Source organism: Pipistrellus hanaki (assembly GCF_964339955.1).
Source record: "Pipistrellus hanaki genome assembly, chromosome: 12".
Lineage (NCBI taxonomy): Eukaryota > Metazoa > Chordata > Mammalia > Chiroptera > Vespertilionidae > Pipistrellus > Pipistrellus hanaki.
In genome coordinates, this window is record NC_140514.1 from 54281187 (window position 1) to 54299517 (window position 18331).

The 18331-nt window shown below is 52.3% G+C and overlaps 1 protein-coding gene across 9 annotated transcripts in view; it reads right to left on the minus strand.

The window, feature by feature from the left end:
- INPP4A (inositol polyphosphate-4-phosphatase type I A) overlaps positions 1-18331 on the minus strand; it is a 109764-nt gene that overhangs the window by 90886 nt on the left and 547 nt on the right. The gene's annotated exons all lie outside the window — the stretch shown is intronic.

An 18331-nucleotide genomic window follows, 5' to 3' on the forward strand; every position in this document is an offset into this window, starting at 1 on the left:
AATGCTTTTTATCAATTAAATAAAATTTTAAGTCATGACTGACTAAAATACTAGAGGCAGAATGCAAAGAGAGGCTGCAAACTGTTGGGGTGAGGGCAGCCTGTCAGAGGGATGGTAACTGGCTGAAACAGATGCACAGCCTCCTGGAGTTTATAGACAAGGGCAGGGCCTGGTCAGAGCCTTGTTTGTATATTGTCTGTCGCTCCCCCGCAGGGCCCTCTCCCCCTGACCCTCAGCATGATTTCTGTGGAGTGAAGGGGCAGAGGACACCAGTCAGGATTCACCTCTCCCCCCCCCCCCCCCCAGAGGTCTTCAGAGCACAGAGCATTTGCATCTCTGAGGCATTCGTTTCCATGGTACAAAGAACACAAGGCAACAGAACAAGCCTCCAGCAGCCACTACCCTTGAGGACACCCTTCTAGGAAGCAGTCCTGCTTAAACACACAGCCATCCATGCTGAGTCCAGAGCACAGGGTGAGGCAGGAGTCAACACTCAGCTGTCACCCTCCCCAGACGGCACCTACAATGCCCTCCCTTCATCTGCTCTGTGGCTCACAGTAGGGCAGCTCAGTGGACTGGAAAGGAACACCTCAAGGCAAGACCCTGGCCCTGGCCCTGGCTAAGCGGTCAGTCTCTGTGCGAGTCACTCATCTTTCCTGGCCCATAGCTCCCTCTTCTATAACAGAAGCACCTCAGACCCCCAATCATTGCCCGTTTCTGCAGATGCCTTATGTGAGGGCTCACATAGCCCAAGGCCCACCAGCGACCATCAGGGAGGCCTGGGCCCGGGTTGGGGGAGGGAGAAGTCTGCTGAAGTCTCTCCCTGGTGAAGTATCCATCCATAGGGCAGGGTGACATGAGAAAAGCTACGCAAGAGAGAGGGGACCTCAAAGAAGCAGCTGGAGAAGGAGGACAAGACATCCACATCTGGCGCATGTGCAACAGCTCCCAGAGGAGTTTTGCTCCACTCCCATCCTCCCCACAGTACCCAGGGATGCTGGGGCAGAGCCTGGCACACAGAGCAGCAGGAAGTGCCTGCCAGAGCATCAAGGCCCTGGGTCCTGCCATCTGTAAATGCTCACACAACTGACCCTTGCACTAAGGACATGCTTTAAGGGAACTGTCGGGAGGTGTTAGGTCCATGCCCTCCTCTCCTCACTACCATGGCTCCTACTTTCCACCTCCAAGGCCCTCAGCTCTCCACAGTGTGCTGCTGGCCCGAGAGGGGCAGAAACAGGCCTGGATGAAAGAAAAGACAATCACTCAGGGGATCAAAAAAGGGGCCTTGCTGAAGCGGACCACAGCCCACCGAAGCCTTAGTCCCCACACACTCCAGCAGGAAAGAGGGAGAAGCACATGTGGTCCTCAGATGCAGGCCCAGCACCGACGCCACAGTCAGTGGGACCTTCATGCTTTCAAAGTCACCGGGGACAGTTCCTGCTTAGGTCACACAAGCCACACCCACCAACCCTCCGGCACCTGCTGATGGGTGGATCAGACCTATAACCTGATCTCCGGTGCTGTGACGGTAGGCACACCGGGCTCCTGAGTACCTCTGGAGACTGGGCAGTTGGGGGGCGATTACAGGGTCCACAACATGTTGGAGAGCTTCAACATTTACAGAATGTTAAAAAAGAAAAAAGAAAAAAGGAAGAAAAAAAAGCTTGCAGACCACTGGACTAAGTATTTCAGAGTCCACAGCCTGAGGCTTAGCCGAGAAGCAGCAGCATCCTAACGTTCTGAAAGTGCTTCACCTTCTTCACAAGAATTCAGCGTCCCAAGGCCTGACATGTGTGGTGAGGGACAATAAAGTCTAAAATATCAGTTAAAAATACACACACTCCCACCTGTTGTATGTTTTATTTCTATATAGCTTAGCGAGATGGTTTAGTTTAAAGGAAAGCTTTCTAAATCTCAGTGTTTTTCACTCCCTGGGATCATCCATTCTTTTCTCCTCTGTGGAATCACTGGAAATAATGAAGCGGTGTTTTTCCTAAGGCGAGGACATGGTTCATGTCAGCCATCCATAACAGAACTACAGACACGTGCATACATGCGGACTCACACACAAGCACACATGTAATGCCCATGGCTAAAACTGTTTTAATGTGCCCTCAAATCAAAAGTTTGCTCAAATCAAGCTGGTTTCTGAGACTGAAAACGGAGTGGATGTGGCCAAATAAAGCCCTGCTGGAGCCAATCCAAGGACGGCCAGCAAAGGGTCCCAGGGAGAGTCCTCCAGGTCCCCAGGCAGCACGGCCCGCACCCGCCTGGCCAGAGGCAACACCCAGGAAGGAACAGCCCAACGTGCCCACTGCTCCCCTTCCTGCTCCCTGTGGCTGGCCTGGAGGAAGAAGCACCCACAGCCCTCCCTGCACAGGGACAAGGGGTGGCAGGCTGAATGTGGGTTCCCGGTGCAGGGGATATGTCCAGGAGGAATAATAAATGGTGTCATTACGAAAGCTTTGAGGCTATAAATTTTAAGCTATTAATGAAAACTAGGTCCCCTTTGTTATCAAGAAGGCAGGCCTCCCACAGCTGTCCCCTCTCCCTCCATCACCATAGAGCACTCGGCTGTAGGGTGCATCTGGGTCAGCAACGGAGCCATGGAAACCACTCACAGGATGCCCGCCACACCCTGTGCAAACACAGCCACGCCCTTTGAGAGGACCTGGAAACAGCTGCCCGGCTGTGGGCCTCATGTGGGTGCCATCCCGGGCAACACTGTGGGCTCTGACGCACCAGGGAGAGCACCCAAACCACAGCAGCAGAGACTGGGCGACACTGGGGCGGGTGGCAGGCTTACATTTTAACTACAGTTGTCAGGACAGGCCTCACTGAGGTGACATCTGAGCAAAGACCTGAAGGAGCTGTGAGAGCAAGTAAGCCATGTGGGCGTCTGAGGGAGAGCAGATGAGGAGAGGGTGACACTAACAAATGAGGACTCGGGAGGGCTCTGAGCAGAGGAGGGACCTGAGCTGGTGTCGCTAGAAACAGACTGACCAGGGGCACGGCGGGCGGGTGCAGCCACCCTGCAGGGGAGGAGGCCAAGGTGGGCACAGGAAAGGAGAAGTGTGTGTTCTGGAGACGGAGCCGGCAGGATTTCCTGGCAGAGGCAAACGGGAAGTGAGAGCTCCCCAGGATGACCCAGGGGTTTCGCTGAACAGTTAACAGAGAGGACGGGGTCATCGCTGAGGGAGGAGGAGGTGCCAGCTGTCGGGAAGGTGGCCAACAGGCTGCCCTTATCCTGCTTACATTTTAAAGCTCCTCATATAGACCGTCTCTCCCAGAAGGGGGTTCCCAAGGACCCTTCGCCGTCCTACAGAAATCCAATCTTGGCACTGGCTTGTCTTAAACAGGAAGTTCCATTAGCTGAGGTGTTTCGCAGGGACCTTGCTGACATCTCCAGAGTGGACCCTCTTGACCTCGAGCACAATGAGCCGTGAGTCGACAAGCACAGTCGTTCTATCAGCCATAGGCCCCGCAGCTCCCCACGTGGGGGCAGAGACTGCTGACCAGCCAGGGCAAGGGCCGCCGAGCCAGTGTAAGATGCACAGGTAACATCCAGCCCTCCGCCCCAACTTTTCCTTTTTTCAGCTGCTCCATGCACCCCCCCTTGGTTTTCCTTTTGGGGGTTGAGTCCCAGTGTCGAAATGCAGGATGTGCAGTAATTCCACTTCCGGCACTGCTGGTGGCCACCTCTGCAGCTTCCTCCAGGCTCTGTGCCACGAGGCCCGGGTCCTGGCACGCTGGCCCTCCCCACCGCCCCAATCAGTGTCAGAGTTGGAGCTGTGCTGCCCGAGGGTCCGCAAGCCTGACTCCAGCCTGCACAGGACGAGCCCTCAGCCACAAGGCGCTCAGGCGGGGCCTCACGACCTGCAGTATCTTAGAGAAGAGATGATCAGAAGGAAGCAGCTTCTTCACTTCCTGAGAGCGGCCATCTGCATGGCCCTGTGAGCCGTCCTCTTTGTACCCCTTACTCTCCACCTTCTGAAGGCGGGGTTCACTCCCTGGAGAGTGGGCTCTGACCTAGCTGACCGCCACCACCAGGCAGGAAGGGGACAGTGGTGTGGATGGAGTGAGCATGGTCCCCAAGGAGAAGTCCCCTACACACCCCTCAGCCACTGGCACTGAAACAGCAGACCCCAGGGGCTCAGGGCCAACATCGGCCAGCCCCTCACCCCACAGAGGCCTTGCAGCTGTACCTGGCTCAGACCTGTCCCACTAAATCCCATAGCAGGGCCTGTCAGCCATCTCCGACACACGCCTGGCTACTCCCGAGGCTGGGTTATCATCCAGGCCTCTCTCCAGTGTGCCTGCTGGACCTCCTGTGCTGGACTCTCCACAGGGCGAATCCCACAGGCAGACTGCCACGCCTGCCAGTGGGGTCCCCCAGACACCTCTGCCTTCACAGGCTGCTGTGAGCAGTAACTGCACACCCAACGCACTTGTGACAAGCTGCCAGAACCGTCTTGCCGATTTAGAATGTGACGCTGACCATCCAATATGACTGCAAAACATTCACAATGCCCCCGTCTGGGCTCTTCTCCCGCCCAGTGCAGAGAAGCTGGTGGGAGTGGCTGATACTGGGAGGGCAGGCCCAGGACCAGCCTCATTCAGACACCATCACAGCTAGAAGTCTCCTTAGTCCTGCAGGCACCGGCACTCCTGTCCCGCTGGCAGAGATGGCCCTCCAGAACAGTCAGCGGCCCCTCAGCGCAGCCCTGGTGGGCCAGGCAGCAGAAAGCCCGGAGCCACTGTTCTACACTGGGGTCAAAGGCAGCCGTGACAAGCCTCACTCAGGGTGTCACGAGTCCAATTAAAAGGTCTGTGTGTAACTAGGTCACATTTTAAAGAAGCAGAGCTCACAAATAATAGATTAACTGTCCTCCACTCCCCAAAGAAGTTACAGGCCTGACGAAAACTGAAGTGGGGCGGAACCTCCAAATGTCATATAACCCCAGGTTCTCCTTCCAGCCAGACGATACTCAATGCCGGCCTCACAAAAAGGAGTCCAGCTCTCCCAAAGGTTTAGGATATTCTCCCTGGTGATGATTTCATTTCAGACACGGCCTCACTGCCCACGGCTTTGGGCACTGGAGATGCTCTGTGGGTGGCGTGTCAGGCACCCTGCTTCAGGGCCTGCTGGTCGGACGGCGCAGGATGAAGAAGCCAACCATGGTCCACAGAGCTGGTTAGAGAGCAGATGGGGAACTGACAATCTAGGAAAGGGTGTCCTCAAATCATAAAAAAGACTCTGGAATTGCTGTTGTCATTTAAAATAAGAATGATGATGCAAGCAGAACAGAATAAAAAGGCTTACAAAGACTGACGCAGCGGCAGAATGGGAAGAACCTGGAAGACGGTCTGCCGGCCCCTGAGCCGGAACAGAAACGTGTCACCCATCCCCGCCCTCCCCGCGCTCCGCTTGCACAACGCCCCCACCGGAGCCGCCACGCCACACCCTCTTGGCACACGACTCGCCCGCATGAAGCTCTGCGTGCCCTTCCTTCCTGGGCACTGCACTCACCCAGCTTCTCCTCAAGCGCAGTGCCTAGGAGCCACACTCGGAACCTATGCAGAGGCAAACCGAACTAATCTTCGAGCTGATTATCTGAGAAAGGAAAACCCCATGAGGACCAAGTGCTGGGTGCACACCTTCTTCCTGGGAGCAGCGGCAGTCCCCCCTCTAGCAGCCGCACGGGAGAGGGGGCCAGTGTGGGGGGACACAGGCGGCGCTGCACAGCGAGGACTCAGGCTGGGGAGCAGCTCACTGGACTGGCCGCTGTGCCAGGGGCTCTGGCCCGCCACCCTCTAAGTTAGACCGAACCCCAACCGGACCTCCCGGAAATGGACCATCTTCCCCCGAGAGGCCAGGGCTGCTCTCCTGGTACTTCTGACCATGACATGGTAGCTCTGTTCATTCACTCACTCACCCACTCACTCACTCAATAAACAGTGACTACTGGCCTCTCTGTGCTAGGCACAGGGGGGTGCTCTGAAGATACAAGAAAACGGAGCTTTTGTCCTTGCTCTGAGGACACTTAAGGCTTATGAATGACCTCTTATGTTCACGGGGCACGTCCCCAGAGAACAATCTTTACATTTGTAAGTGCTACTGTGGGCCAAGCAGAATGGCACACCCCTGAGGAGTCAGTCAGGAGCTGCGCACCAGGAAAGAGGCGAAGGGCACCCCGCACCAGCCCTGGTTCCCAGAGTAGGTGCCTTACTTTATGCCGTGCACCCACCCGCTTCCTCCTAACAACAGCCCCTGGGCCCCTAGGGGACTGTGCTACCCACCCTGCCTCAGGCACTCGGAGTGGGGGGGCGCACAGCGGTGGAGACTCGGGAGGCAGTGTGCCCGGCTCCCCAGAAGCAGGGGCAAGCGCCTGGCCGGGTCCATTCAGTGAGTGGGCTTCCCCTGGGACAGACAGGAAACACCATCCCTGAGGACGGAAATATCTACCTGAGGGCCACCCCATCCCGACTAGGCCCATACACTGTGCTCCAGGTGCGCAGCCACTCTTCAGTGCCTCTGGGCCTGCGGGAGTCTCCACCTGGAACACAGAGGCTTCCTAAGTGCCTACTAAGTCCTGGCAAGGGTCACCCGGCCAGTGGCCACACAGTGTTCTGACAGCCTCCTCCTAGTCAGCCACCCTTCGAACTTCCACCTTCCCCGCACTTCCGTCCCCACCGTGCTCCACTGACAGGGCCTCCCCGTAAGGTGGCAGGTGACACGTGCAAGGCAGAAGCATTCACAATACACCCACAGAGCATCCCAACAGTCTGTTTTCTCTGAAAAACACGTGCACACCTGTTCACTGGGGCCGGACACCGCACGGCCACCTCCCTAAGCAAGCCCTCGCTCGGTGGCGGTTTTGCTGAGAAAGCACGGGCAGCAGAGCAGCGTGGAAGGCCATCACTGCGCAGGCAGTGAGGCCTCCTCTGGGAACGAGGAAGGACACTGTGCTCCTTCACCGCCGACAGCAGCCCCTCCCGGGGAGAGGTGAGAAAGGGCCCGTGGATATCCTTGCCTTTTTAAAATGTGAGGTTAACATGTTTAAAGGCTAGGAAAGATTGTTATTACAGATTGGCAAGTGTTCACCATCAGTTTTAGAAACGCAATCAGAAATTTTCTTCAGGGAGTGTTTCTGTGTAAAGACTCGGACATGCACATCCACACCCATAACTCCCAGGGAGCGCCGGCAGGCAGGAAGCACAGAACGGCTCCTCCTGGAACTCAGCCTCTGGGCCACTGCCTGGTCAGGAGTGTGTGCGTGTGCGCGTGCGCCCACACATGTGCAAGTGGCAGATGTTAGGTACACGCCCAGTTACAGCAGCTGCGGATGGCATGCGAGAGCACAGTGTGTGAGCACGAGATGTGAGTGGTGTGTGTGTGCACGTACTCTGGGTTGGGTGGAGCAGGGTGACAGGAGCAGCTTTGCCCAGACGGGCAGCAGCCGAATGCATATGCCAGTGGTTGGCAAGCACAAGAGGGCCCTCAACTTCTCCCATCTGTGCATTTCTGACATGTGACCATCACAGAGCTTTACTGTGAGGTTAGGAATCGCCAGCACACATGGAAGGGGGAAAGGTCTCAACCTGAGTCCTTAATTAGCCCACGCTGCAGTTTCCCCGCATTCGGCCAACTTCCCAGCAGGTGCAAACAATCATCTTCCAAAACAGGTAACTACGCAGCAAAGACACAGCCAACCCCCGCCAATGTCCATCCTTCCCTTCCTCCTCAGTAGCAGGCCCAGGACCCTGGCTTGTAGTTGGCTTGGGCGGTCTGCCTCCCTTGCAGCTAGGTGTGGCCAGGGGTTCAGTCCCTGCCAACAAGATTTAAGGACATCATCTGATGAGAGGGCCTGGGGAAGTGCCTTCCTCCCGCCTCGTGTCTGGAAGGCCTGCAAGCCGGCTATCCTTCTGGCTGCCATCCTGGCCAGGAGGCCCTGGCCCTCCCCCTCAAGGTGGTGGGCACAAGCTCCGCCTGTCCAACTCCAGACCTCAGGACACAGAAGAGAAATAAATGCTTATCCTGACCAAGCTGCTTTCCTGCAGTGTTTTCTGTTAGACACAAGCAAATGTTGATCCTAACAGGTTTACCATTCCCCACTTACATCCAATGAGGGAGAATGTCACCATCCTGGCATGCCGAGAGCCAGGATAGGGAAGGGTACTCTTAGATTTCCGTTCATTAACAGCCCCATTTTTCCCAGAAAGAGACCTATAAATAAAGCATTCTCAAATTAACTCAGAGCTCCAGGCCTGGGTGAGTACATTCTCATGAGACCTTATAAACATAGTAAGGCTCATTTTGTTGTAGAGTTATTTTATACAACGGTTTCTCCCTAATATACTCAACATTTTAACCCCAAAAAGCTAAGCACTCCTATTTCTAGGCCTGAGTAGCAAACTCAAAAAGCTTTAATATACTGAATTCCCGTTTACTGCCCCAAACTTTGAGTAGCGTGGCTTGCATATTTAGTACAGATAAGTCTAGGTTATGAGGTAAAAATAGCCCCTATTTTTCATTCATTACAGTTAGTCCATTAAATTAGGTTCACAGTCTGGGCCATGAGCTGCTCATTGCCATGACAAACACTGGTACAATCCTTAACAGTTTACACAACAGCCAACCTGTGGGTGTGCGAACTGGTCAGATCCTGTGATGCCCAGTTCCAAGGAGTGACACAGTGACCACTGCCCTGGAATCTGATCCTCGCTCACCTCCACGCCACTATAGCGTCCACCTCTGCTGTTAAGGGGCCGAAGCTGTGGTGACTGCTGTGACGAGGCCCAGAACATCAGGGCTGGGCAAACGGGGGATACAGCCAGGAGCCAGGTCCCCAGTGCAAAAGGCAGTGCCTCCCAGGTTAGAAACTGAGGAAATGAACTTTAACACCTGGATGCTGCTTAACAACCAGGTCGGTGTAAGGGTGAGAGCGGCCAGTCAGCCACCCTGTGAGAGCCGACTGCCTCCCCCGCCATCTGCCGCTCCTCTCCTTGCCACCAACAAGGTGAATGCCTAGCTGGGGAAAGATATTTGACTAATTAAAGAATGATTAAATAATTAAGTTGACTCACAATGCAAAGATCTTTCTCCCTCCAGTTCAGTTACTCTACCTACCATGTGGCTGGCAGGAACCTGCAATGATCACAGAACGTGTATCTGGGCCGAAGGCTGGGAGCACGCGACTATTCGAAAGACTGTCGGCACTGTCAGGAGCCAGGTTCTCGTGGGCTCTGTGAAAACTTCCAGCAAATACGGTCAGGACTCGTAGAGGGACAGCACTCACCAGACTTGTATCCATTTGAGCTCTTCGGGTTTTTTTAAAATCAATTTATGCTTTTATTGGTAACTTTAAATCCAGGTACCCTTTATGTAAAAGGTCAGGAATGGCTAAATAGGAAATATAATAGGTTAGAAACAGAGTTAAACAAAGGTCAGCCCTGGCTGGGTTTGCTCCATGGTTAGAGTGTTGGCCCGTGGACCAAGGGTCCCCGCCAAGGGCATGTACCTGAGTTGCAAGTTCCCCAGCGCCAGCAGGGGCATATGCAGGAGGCAACCAACTGATGTCTCCTGTCGATGCCCTCTCTTACTCTCTCCCCCCCAACCCCCACCTCCCACTCGTTCTAAATATCAATAGAAAAAAATATCCTCGAGTGAGAACTCAAAAATAGTAATAATAAAGTCAAAGGCAGGTGGGTAAGTGGAGAAGTCAGGGAAGGATGTCAAGCTGCCAGGACGAGAGAGAGAGAGAGTCCAGACCCAAACCAGACAGCAGCGGTTGAGAAGTTGTGTGTAAACTTTGGGGGGAACTATCAGGAAGTAAGTAAAGCGTCCCATCCACCCACAGGAAAATGATCCGGGCTTCCACACAAAACCTGTAGTTGTCTGGAGGCCTGCCTGCAAAGGGCCTCCGAGGGGATGTGGGACCCCACAGGGTGCAGGAGCCGGATCAGGCACCGGTTGAACACCTGAACCAGAGGAGTCTGGTTTCATGGTAACAGGCAGCTTCGATGTCCGTGGACAGACCCGGGACCCCGGGTTCCTGACACCATGTTTCTTGGCTGTAGAAGCTACTGCTGAATCACTGCTGAGGGGAGTGAAAGTGAAAGACCGAAGAGACAGCAGTTCGGTTCCCAAGGCCACAGAATAAGCAGCACTTCCCTAAATAGACACTGTGTGGGTGTCCCCGAGGCCCATGGTCGGCAAACTCAGCAGTCAACAGGGCCAAATATCAATAGTACGATGACTGAAATTTCTTTTGAGAGTCAAATTTTTAAAACTTAAACTTCTTCTAACACCACTTCTTCAAAATAGAATCGCCCAGGCCGTGGTATTTTGTGGAAGAGCCACACTCAAGGGGCCAAAGAGCCGCATGTGGCTCGTGAGCTGCAGTTTGCCGACCACGGACCTAGGCCAACTACATCAAGAACACACAACCCCTCACCCACCAGCCCTCAGCACAATCACTCCGCTTCAGTGTTGGACGGGGGGCCACGGGAGGGAGAAATGAAGGGACTCGCCCTCAGTGAGTGAACGGAAGGAGGAGGAGAGGTTCAGGCATGACTTCACTGTCACAAGTTGGGGGGGAAATCCAGTGCGCACTTTTGTGCCACCTGAGCTGGGCACTGTCTACCAGCAGGGTCTCCCTAAGGCCAAGCCATTCACACACCTCCTCTCCTCTGTGAGGCCAGAGGAGGAAAACGTTTGAAAGACTCAGGGTGGCTTGACATATCTTGGCACACAGTTCCATCTTAGTTCCATCTTATTGTCCATCTGATTATCAACCAATTATGTAATGTGATCATTTGGTTTAACATTTGCATATGCAGAACATAGTCAAAACAATGAATAAGAAATATGAAAATACTCAACATTCCACCAGAGACAATCACAGGCTTGATGTGCTTAAAAAACAAGAGTGTCAGTAGAAGACTCAGCTGGGCCGCTGACCATCTGAGGAGGAGCCAAGCCTCCCACCTGCCCTTCCCACGCTGCCCACACCCAGTCCTCTGACCTTTGCTGGCTGTGCCTGCCCCTCGCCCCCTCAGAGATGGAATGCACCCTCGCCTTATGAATACATTTTAACAATAGGGCCCTCCAGGGAAAACAGTTGTCACAACTAAAGGTCAGAGGGGAGACGGGGTCTCCTGCAGGACAGAAACGTCCTGCCTGCACTGGCTCCGAGCCTCGGAGGCAAAGGGCTCTCCTGCTTGAATCATTTAATCTGCACAAGCCCCTGTGAGTGGGCATTCTCCCATTGCACAGATGAGAAAGCTGACTCAGGTTCATGTCCAGCACTTTTTGTTCCCACAATCCAACGTGCCCCCTCAAAAAACAGACACAGATGCCGCGAAGACGTGGCTGCATAAGCTTTGTGACACAAACCAGATCAACACCAGCATGACAGGATGCACATCACACCCGTCCCAAGGCAGCCAGGCGACCCGGGGCTGTCCTGTCGCCTTCGGACCACAAAGACTGCAGGGGATCCCAGGCAGCAGAGCCTTCAACGGGGCAGATGGCTACTCTCCCTCCGCCCCTGCCCCACCTGACAGGAGGAGGGCCAGGACCCAGAGTAACATTTTACCTCTGGCAAATCCACTCGCTCTGGCCACTGCCTCCCACCTCTGGGTGGCCATGCTAAGGCCCACATCACCTGGCCCAGGGGATCGAACACCACAGAGTGAGCAGAGGTTCAGACCTTTCGTCCGGCTGTGCTGTGGGCTCCAACTCCGCTCCCACACGGCTACAGGCCCCTCGTTTTAGCTCAGTGGTTCTCCGCCTTCGGGGAGTCACGGGCCCTCCCCCAGGAAAGACCCCGTGTACACCTGTGCAGTGCAGCCCACCCTCCCTGTGCTCAACACTTGAGTTTCACACTTTTTAAAAAGATATTTTACTGATTTTTTACAGAGAGGGAGTGAGAGAGTTAGAAACATCAATGAGAGAGAAACATCGATCAGTTGCCTCCTGCACACCCCCCCACTGGGGATGTGCCCGCAACCAAGTTGTATGCCCCTGACTGGAATTGAACCTGGGACCCTTCAGATCGCAGACGCTCTATCCACTGAGCCAAACCGGTTTCGGCGAGTTTCACACATTTTTATCAAAACACACAGTAAGAAACATTCACATTGTGGCAATACCCAAACATACGCCACATGCAAACAACATTTTATCAAAAAATGCTTACCCTTCCTATAAGAAATATGCTTAGATATTTTCTACTTTATTTTTTAAAAAAAATAAAAACCCTTACGTACTGGTTACAACCTCAAATGGATTTGTTTCTGGACCCCCGCCAGCCATCTCCTCCTAGGGGCTGGTCTTCCTTGGTAATTAGCACTGCTGAGGTACAGCGTGAGCCTCCTAAACACCACTTTCATGGATTACAATTAACTTGGAAAGACTTGGAAAGTGAAGAAAATCTACAAATACCTCAGCTCGTCAGTTCCAGGAAAAATCCCTAACAGTGGCTATTTTGATCCCACAAAATATGGAGTAGGTAACTATTTTACTCCACACAAACGTAGAGTTGGAGCTATACTGGCGGAAGGGGATAATTAGGCAGGCCATTCTGGGCAAAGCCAGAGAGAGCTCCACTCTGCCATTGGAAGTGGTCCCTTAGGCTGCCTCACGGCCAACTCCTGAGCCATTCCTCAGCCCCCACTGAAAGTACTGCTCTGGATTGTTTCCCTCACTGAGCAAGGAGTAGCAGATGATGCAAACTCTACCCCTCTGAACACATTTGGGAATGGCTTTGGGAAGTGGGTCCTAAAGGCCAGCCCAGCCCTCAAAGGCCAGCGCAACAGACTCCACTCCTGCTGGGTCAGAGACGGACTATCTTCGATGCTTCCTTTGCCCAGTATGCTGGGAGGACGCAGGCCACGCTCAGGCATTCATGGAAAACCTGGCTGTGCCAATAAACCGGGGAGTAGGGTAGGCGTGTAGCAGGTGTGAGGAGGGCAAAGCTGCTCACAGGCTCCTTACACACTTCCCAGGCCCTCAGTCCACACTGTGGCTGACCACCCAGCACACACTCTCCTTCCTATTCTGGGAACTATGGTCTCCAGACTGAGGAAAAGCCAGTCCCGCCTCTAGCTGAGGAGTGGCTGAGGTCTTGATTAGACTAAGAGAACAATTCTCAAATCTGGCTTCAGAATCACCTGGAGGGCTTAAAAGATGATCACTGCCCAGCAGGTGTGACTCAATGGTTGAAGTCAACCCATGAACCAGGAGGTCATGGTATGATTCTTGGTCAGGGCACATGCCTGGGTTGCAGGCTTGATACCCAGTAGGGGGCATGCAGGAGGCAGCCAATCAATGATTCTCTCTCATCACTGATGTTTCTCTCTCTTCCTCTCCCTAAAATCAACAAACATACATTTTTTTTTTTTAAAAAAAAAAGGGGGGGGGGGGGATCACTGCTGGGCCCCATCCCAGAGTTCCCAATTCAGGAGGGGGTGATGCTGCAGAGTCTGGCCTGGGGACCACATGTGGGAGAACTACTCTCACAGCCTCAGGTTCTTGGTCCAGGGGAGACCACATGACCCTCACTGCTCCACAGTCGAAGGGAGGACTGGTAGACCTGTGGGTGGGCTGGCTGGTGTGTCTGCTTCCCTGCTCCTGACAGGAACAGGAGCCAGGAAGCACACAGCCCCAAAGACCCTAAGGACCATAACCATGAGGAAGCAGGGATGGCTGGGAAGAGAGAGGAGATGAATCCAGGCCCTTGATGAAACTGCTGATGCAGTAAGACTCCAGTGCTGAGATCATAAATGCCTTCATTGTTTACATGGCAGCCAAAAACACCCTATTACACACCCCATAATGCAAGGAGACCCTTGAACTGGGCATCCCTGTTACCTCCTAGCACCGTTCCCCAGAAACACCCACTGTCTTCTTCACACCTCCAGAACTGGTATGCCTGAGTCATTCTTCTTAAAAAATTTAACTAGCAACTTGGAGGATACACGCTATGCAATGTAAGCAGCACCAGAGAGGAAGGAAAGGAGTTCCACATACTAGTGTGAAATCGTTTCATCAGACAGGGCCGGCAACAGCCGCTGGTACCAGCTGTAGAGGGCTCGGTGGAGGTGTGGGTGCAGGGCCTGGGGGCCGGAAGAGAGGCAGGGGCTCCAGAGGCCTCGGGATCCACCCAGTAAGTGCAACAGGCGGCGGCAGGAACTCTAGGTGAGGAGAGTTGCCTGGTGTCCTGGGAGGGGCTCAGAGAGGATGCCAGGAATGGAGGGAGAGAACCTTCTCCCGCGGTACCCCTCCTCCACCCCTCTGTCTTCCTGCCCCTGTTCCAGAAATGGACACCTCATCTTTATCACCACAGCATGACGCTCCCCCAGGGGATGCTTCCTGCTTCTGAAGCCTTCCCCAGTGACCCCCACTGAACAGCTCCGCACGGAAAGGCCTGCAGTGTCTCAGGTGACCAGGCTAGGCACCTGAGCAAACACCGGGCCTGTCATGGGACAGGACATGAGCAGGTGTGTGCGGAGACCAGACGCAGCTCCCGGCTCTGGTTTCCCACTTCTCAGCCAGCTGATGGCAAAAGGGACGGTTGAGAGATTACACCCACAGAGGGAAGGCTGCCCTGAATCCAAGCTCCATGCTGCTGGCACCTGCTCTACATGTAAGCTCATCGCAGCAGTGGGCGTCCCTCAGTGCTCGGCGGGCACCGGGTCATCCACGCCCTTGACATGCATTAACTCATTTAGCTTCTGATAAGCCTCTGGAGTTGCCACCACCATCATCCAGCTTTGCAGATGAGAAAACTAAGATGCAGAAAGATTAAGCTACTTGCCCAAAGTCACACAGCTAGTTGGAGACCCACAGGGAATTCGCCTTACTTATAATTCAAAATATCAAAAATAGAAATTATTGGTATTTGGAGCCCCAAGTGATTAATTCTCATATATGAAGTTCGGCATTTATTTTAAAATCCCGTGAAGGCATCTATGTGATTTAATGTAATTGGCACTCAATTCACACAGACCTGGGTTTGAATGCCAGTTCAACCCCCTGCAACAGCCCTAAGCTGGTGGGTGCCTTAACCACTCCTCACCTGGGCTTCCTCTTTCAATACCCTACTCCCCTCCCACAGGATCTCCTCAAAGGAGCCACAGGAAGAGAAGAGGGCAGGACTGGTTTGCAGGTGGTGCTCAGCTCACATTAATTCCCTTCTCCTTTAGGATTAAAACGCATCACACTTAAAGGAGACGTCTAAGAAAGTATAAAGTTACAGAAACTTCCACAATGAAAGATGAAGAAAACCTAATAAGACAAAATGGGCAAACTATACATAATTTCCAGAAGCTAAAATGTAAACTAGCAAGAAAAGGTTTTCAATATTTTTGCTAAGTTGGGAAATGCAACCAAAACAATGTCTTCTTTATCCATTTGATTTGCAAAAATTAACAAGATTTATACTCTTCAGTGTTGGATGAGTTAAAAGGAAAAAGACAATTTCACACACCAATGGAAAAAGTAGAAACTGAGAAAGCCTCTTGAAAGTGGGGGGCAATTTGGTAAAATTATCAATTTAAAATTACTCTTTGGCCCAGAAATTCTACCTCCAGGGAAGTAGAAGACTGAAATATCTACGAGTAACAATGATACCGTTCACAGATTCCCCACTATTTTTAGAGCAGAAAATTGGAAACAACCTAAATGTGTCCTTCAAGAAAGAATAGTTAAGCTATGGTACATCCACACTCTCGAATACAGACAGAGAAAGAGGCACACTCCTCATGTCAGTACATACAGGTCTCCAGACACAGTATTAAATTTAAAAAACAAACCTGAGAAAATTTTGTGTGATGCATTTGTCCACGGAAAAGGCCTAGAAGCATTGACACCCCCAGGAGCAGTGCACACACCTCACACCCAGATCTTGGTTTCTAAATACCATTCTAAATACCATTTCTAAATACCATCTCCACTAAAAGAACCAAGACTCTGGAGAATGGCTGATTCCATGGCTGGAATGTACAGGTTGAATCTTGAAGATGTTGTGCCAGCAGGTAAAGCAATTCTCAAAGAATGAAGAGGATGTGTAAAAAGGGCAAATGAGTCAGCATGATGGGGCCCCTGCAGGCCAAGTCTGGGACAATTTAAGCAACACAATGAACAATGAGAGCAACAGACTTATAGATGTAGAAAAAAACTATGGAACTGGGAAATCCCATCTGTCAACTACCAACTTGCGTGATTCAGGTAAGACTCATCAATGGATTCTAAGATAGTGAAGAAGGTGTGAAGAGTAACACACAGTCTCAAGTTGTCTTACTATGAGGTACATAGTAACTAGAGAGATGAAAATGGTTAACTTTCCTGTGAGGGAACCTGGTGCCTTAACCAAGGAATGAGTTAGTATGACCAGTGACAGGGACTAGTGACAGCATATGGAACATGCTAAGACAGCTCCTTAAAAAAAATAAGTAAGGAGAGCAAGGTGTGCATATGTATGAAATATAAGTAAATTCCTGAGGGTTAGGTCCATGATGGCACTTCCATTAAAAGCACAGAGACAAAACAAGGTTGGCTGTCTTGGGGTTCATTCTGGTCTCCCCAGAATACGTTATCCTCACAGACTTTCTGCTCCAGGACACTGGGAAAAAGCTGTTTTAAATGCTCCCTCAAGACCACTTCATCACTCATGTTCCACGAGAAGCAATGACACAATCAAGCCTCCTTCACTGCAAATTTGTGCTCATTTTCTCTCCGCGACAGCTGAGCATCCTAACACCGTGAGTTGCTGAGGATGCTAGAGGGACTTTCCAGGGAATAGCTATGTACATAATCTGGAAGGAAGGTTTTTGTAAGAAACCAGAATAACAGTCTTGGTCCAGAGTCTCCTTCTCTGCTCTGTCTGGTTGGGTTCTTGAGATGCTCAGCCATGGGATGCGGGTCGGGGTCAGTTGGCCTCACACGCCTTTCCATTCGGTGCCTCTGGTGCATTTGCAGGTCTGCTGGCTGGGAAACGCTCCAGCAGGCAGCTGGCTAAAGGGACTTTGAGGGCCAACAGTTCTCTCTGTATCGCACATCCTGCCTCGCTGGTGCTTCGCAGTTCACAACGCACTCTCATGTACATTATTTTATTTTACCCTTTCCTTAAGGTGATTAAAAAAAAAAAAATCAACATTCAGTTGAATAGCCTTATGACAAAATATCAGTTTTCAAAACAGTGTGACAAACTATGTCCCCTGTTGACTTAGAATCTACTTGGGAAACAGGACTTGTACGTGGGGAGATAAACACTGAGATGGCATGAGCCAAATAAAAAAAGAGGTAAGTAGCTACTAGAATTAGTATGATTAACTCTGTCGCTGAGTTCAGTAGAAATCCCGCCCTCCTTTGTCTTTGCATCTGTCCAGCATCCATCCATTCAAACAGTGTCTTCCGGACAAACCATCCTCGTAACACCGGCTTGTTGCACTGCAGGCATGTGTACTGGGCACAGCACCCCAGGGACCGGACATGGCCTTCTGACACCAACCCTCCATCAGAACAACCACATGTTCCCATGTGGGCACCATGATTGTCTTCCTTCAAAGAAACCAATAACTGAACCTTCTAGGAGTAAACATTTCTGCAAAGAACTCCCCAAAAGAAAGGCCTTCACCTACATCCAAAGTAAAAATTCCACTTAAAGAAAATTCCTCTCATCCACAGAAAAATTAGGCTTACTTCTTCACCGATGCCGAGGGCGTGGGAGGTTCCAAAACACTTCAGAACAGGAGTTAGCGAGTGGCAGGTCCAGGATCACACCCAGCGGGACTGCTGTCCCCCCTCACAGTCCACACCCTCCACTGTGAGCCCGGACGAAGCAGGCAACAATTTCATGCAACATTCAAATGCCACCCCACCCCCTCGCCCGGTTTAGGTGCCCTGAGGGGCAGGTGACAGATGAAACACGCCTCTTAGCAGCCCCCACCACCCCCGACACAAAACATTCAGAAGCAAAGCAGAAACCTAGAAGACGGCCTTTCCCACTGCCCATACTTGTTTCCTACCCAAAGGAGTACTTTCCGATCTGTCAGTATAGCCGAACCCGGGCGGGAGGAACGCACCGTTATGTAATGTCAGAGGGCAGGCCACAAGGGGAAGGGAAAGCGGGGCCCACACAGACATCCTCTACCTTTGACACAGTGTTTCAGTCTTCCTGGGCCTACACATGATGGCTTTTCCCGGGAGGTGGTCCCAGCTCCCTGCAAATGTCTCAGTCTCCGTTTACTGACAGGCAACGCCAGAAAGAAAGAAAATACAAAAAGCAAAGATGCCAGGGATGCTGTCGGGGGCTAGGGGCCGGCG